The sequence below is a fragment of the Chanos chanos genome, chromosome 2 (genome assembly GCF_902362185.1).
Source record: "Chanos chanos chromosome 2, fChaCha1.1, whole genome shotgun sequence".
Classification (NCBI taxonomy): domain Eukaryota; kingdom Metazoa; phylum Chordata; class Actinopteri; order Gonorynchiformes; family Chanidae; genus Chanos; species Chanos chanos.
Genome location: NC_044496.1, coordinates 24,614,610 through 24,619,140, shown reverse-complemented (window position 1 = coordinate 24,619,140; position 4,531 = coordinate 24,614,610).

Below are 4,531 nucleotides of genomic sequence, written 5' to 3'. Positions count from 1 at the left end.
GGTCTGTCCGCTGTACAGTGCGTGTGCTTCTGTGTCCCGGTGTGGTGGTCTCTCAGGGTCAGCTCTTTCTTTCCATTTCCTGTCTGGGGGCTTGACCTCACCGACTACTTTCCTGGTCATGTTCCTTTTTTATGTGAAGGAGAATCCCCATGTGATTATCTATGTTCAAATGTGTATCAATAAAGGCTGAAGTGACCCTTCCTCATCGGAGTTATGTGTGATAATATTATCTGAAAGTTTCCTTTGTTTTCATGCTGTTTCCACTGTTTGATTTGTGTGCGTATTAAAATTGTACCACACAGAATACTGTGTTAGAATACTCACAGTATTCACTACTCAAAACACTGGGATTTGTACTAGAGTTGACTGACTCCATGAGGCCAGAAGGACTATACTGTTTTGTGAAATCTGATTTGAGGGTTTTCTTTTAAAGGCCATTAAAATTCTTTTTCTGTGAAATTAGGCTCACTTCAGTACCTGTGAAGCCAAAGACACATCTGTGCTAATTGCATATCTTTCCCTCTCTCACACATAATTCTTTATTTGAATCCCCCAATCACATTTTCCAACATAAAGGATTCAAATACCTCTAGAGATAGTATACACTCTTTGACAGTTAAGGGTACAAAAAACATCACCTGTGCCACACAGTTACAGCTGAGATAGAGCAAAATTTTGCCAGCTGTCTGGCCCTTTTCTCAGGTAGGCCTGTTAATCTAAGGCCAGTTACTGTCAGTTCCTGGACATGCCCAAGGCTGCCAAACATCAGGATCACCAGTCTCCATTTGAAACCTAGCTCACGGATATTTGAAACTACAGGCTTGTACTTGGCTAGCTTGTCAGAGAAGGCTATGTCCATATAGAGGTCAAAGACGCAACCTATCTCTAAGACTATCACTTCTTTTTGACTGTCATCTACAAAAACAACATCAGGCATGTTAGGGATATTACAAAACACATCATGAGAGCTGTTGAATCAATCAGGCATTATATGGGAATGTTTATGCACAGATACATCTCTTGGTAGCACATCACTAACAGCAGTGGTAATTAAGTCAACAATATGGTCATGACGTGCAGTATAAAGTGCTTTATACGCTCTACATCCATTCATAGTATGAGCAACTGATTGTAGGTGGCGTTCAGAGTCAGGGTGCATTAAACATTGTGGTTGGTGGTTATCAGGGTACCATAAAGCAAGGTTGTATTTGGTTGGTAACACCTGCAGTCTAGCCTTAACAGTGAAGCAGAGAATGTCTTCCCCCATCGCTGCCTTTCTGTACATGGAATGTGATACAGAGTGGTCGGCAAAATCAAAGGATGCAAGCATTCCCTGCATCCTCAGTCCAGCCCAGCGTTGTTTTGTTTCAGTCTGTTTTGCACTGAGGGGTACTCTGCGTAATGATGTCTTTTGGAGTGTGTGGTATGTTCTGCACAAGTCATTAAGGTCAGGCCAGTCTGACAGGACTCCAAAGCCTGCATCATGAGTGTCAAGTTTTCAGTTTGCTTTCCTCCTGAAGCCCAAGATGTTGTCCTGGTTGTCTGAGGCCAGTGGGACCTTTCTCCTGCGCAGATCCAGTAGGACGGAAGCCCTGGCTAGCTCTCGTACCGTGGTATCATCACTACTGAGCATGTAAATGAGATGGGTCAGCCTTGTGGCAGTATAAATCCACTCTAGATTCGGGACACCCAACCCCCTTCTTTGTGGTTCAGGAAAATAATGTCCTGTAGAGTGAGCGTTCAGATCCAGCCACTTCCTGACAACCTGAACAGTTGTATTGTTCATATCATGAGGTACATGCTGTGGGATGTGCACATTAGCAAAAAGGTGTTGAATCTTTGCTACGGCCACTTCTCTTATGGCCTCTAATTTCATGACTATAGGCAGGGGAGATGAGTTGATTAGATCGATTCTGTTTTTATATTCTTTGGTCAGTTCCGGTACCTGTTCCTCCCACTCACCAGCAATATTAAATTTGTGACCTAAATAGCAGTATGTCTCATGACGGGAGTAAACTCTGTATGGGTTTTTCATTCTTGAGAATGACGGCTTGTCAAATCTAGATTTATACCAGCTGTTGCCAACACTGCGTCTTTCGTACAAGACTGCGCATTTGGTGTGTCTAACTCCTAGGTTTGACCATCGTAGCAACTCATCTGTTCGGGTCAGCATGTTCTTTATAACACTCTCATCTCTAGAGGAGAACTGGACATCATCAGCATACCTCAAACAGGGTTTGGAGATCTTACATGTGGTGGGGCACACTGACAAAGCCATTTCAGCCACTGGTTGATTGCTAGAATGAAATTCATGGCACTCCAGGGGCAGCCTGTTCCGATGCCCTACTTTGAGTGGTACAGGTTCTGTAAGCTTATTCCCACAGATGACTTGGAGAAATGGAGATGAGCCACAACCTTATTTACTTAATCAGTACTGAAATCGTCAATGGATGGGTAATAGTCTGGTACTACTGCCTCAAAGCTGTTAAACCAAGGGGGCATGGTCAGAAGATCAGAGGAGGAGGCTTGACATTTAGCCAGGTAATATTTATGTACATTGCTGACATTATTAAGGCTGGGTGGGGGACAGGAAAAAAGCTGTTGTTTAGAATTATATCAATAGCCTTAGACTTATGATGTTGCCATAGGTAAGCTAGTTTTTCTCTGTGTACTCTTCTCCGCTGCCTGTGGTGCTCCTCCGCGCCGCTTGTGTCGAGTGAGGGTTGGATGTTGTCCCTCACAAACTGTAGTTGCTTCTCAATCCAGGAGGTAAGGGTGGCAGATGTAATCACATCTGGGTATTCCTCACTCAAAGGAGGCTTTTTTAAAACTCTCCATATGTATTTCAAGAGTGGTAATCCAAAGGGTTTCCCACTGGCGTGCGTTGCGTGGAATACTCCATTCTGATAAAAGGTTCCGATTAGGATAGGTGCAACTGTACTCCAACTCCAAAGATCCCCAGAGCAAACAAAACATGTGTTTTCTTGAAGAAGTTTGGTATCCAGTCTTTTCCTGAAGGCTCTCTCTTTTGGCACAGAGCTGCTGTACCCGTGCGTGCACACACACACACACACACACACACACACACACACACACACACATTTGAGGGTTTGGTTTGATTTGAGGGTTTTCTTTTAAAGGCCATTAAAATTCTTTTTCTATGAAATTAGGATCACTTCAGTACCTGTAAAGCAAAAGACACATCTGTGCTAATTCCATATCTTTCTCTCTCTCTCTCTCTCTCTCTCTCTCTCACACACACACACACGTACTGCACCGTACCACATTCCAGTCAGCACACAAGCAAACAACACGTCTGTAAAACCATTCAGAAAAAAGCTAACTCTGTTCTCAGAATGAGAAATGCACAAAAACAGTCCTGACTCTCTGGCAGGTTTTCTCAAACATTCTGGCAGAAGACAGACAGACAGAGAGACAGACAGAACTTCCACTCTCCTGTGGGAGAATCTGTTTTTCACACACAGGATGACTTTGAAGACTTGCACATGGAGTGCACCCCCCCTCCTCAACCCACCCAACCCCCCACCCCCCAAGATGGCTATGCCCATATAAGGAGTCTAAATGCAGTGTTGAAACCTACAATGACCTTGTGTGGAATCCAGATGTTCAGAGCATAAACATCTGTATACAGGGCAGACTGTGACGGCAGGCTGATCCATGTGCCGTCACTACAGGCAAGCAGAAGGTTGTTGATAACTTTGACCTTGAGGGTAAGATGGGAGACTGATAGAGAGGAAAAAGACTGGTAGTTTACATGGAGAATGAAAGAGTGAGACCGGAGAGGGTTAAATGACCAAAAGTGACATTTGAGGGTGAAAGACAGAGGGTTCAAGCGGCCAACAGTTCGACCTTTGCTCTCTGTTAAGTTCCAGAGGATCAGCATCCGCTGTTTGGCCTCTGTAGCACTTTCAGTCACACCTCTGTTGTACTCCGTGCAGAGAGAGAGAGGGAGAGACAGATAGATGACAAAACAACAAAAAGCAAAATACAAGACTGTCTGGCTAAACAATTTTTGGTTTATGTTCATATAGGCTTCCTGATAAAACAAAAAACAAACTGACAGATTCATCTAAACTTATTACAGTCTTTGGAAAATCTGAGGGGCTTATCAGAGTGGGCTTTGTCTCAGGCCCTATGTACTGGCCATGACACCAGTGTTATTCCGAAATTCTCAACGTTATATATTAGACGAAGGAGATTTCTCATGACTCATTTGTTGTAATACATTTGTTATGATACCACCACATGTTTTATAGGAAAGCATAAGCTGCATAATGTCAGACGCCCTTAACTTCAAAGGTTCGAGGCACACAGACGATATTTCAAGTGGTGCCGATTTTTCAGTGCACATCTGTTTCGCCAACTCCCTCTACAGGCCGGTGCCGTAAAGGAGGAGGAGGAGGAGGAGAGGACAGCAGGAGAGAGGAGGAGGGAAAAAGAGGTCCGTGTGTTCTTCCAGGCGGAGCTTCGTCCTCGCGCACCATTGGAATTCACTGTCTGTTTTCTCGGG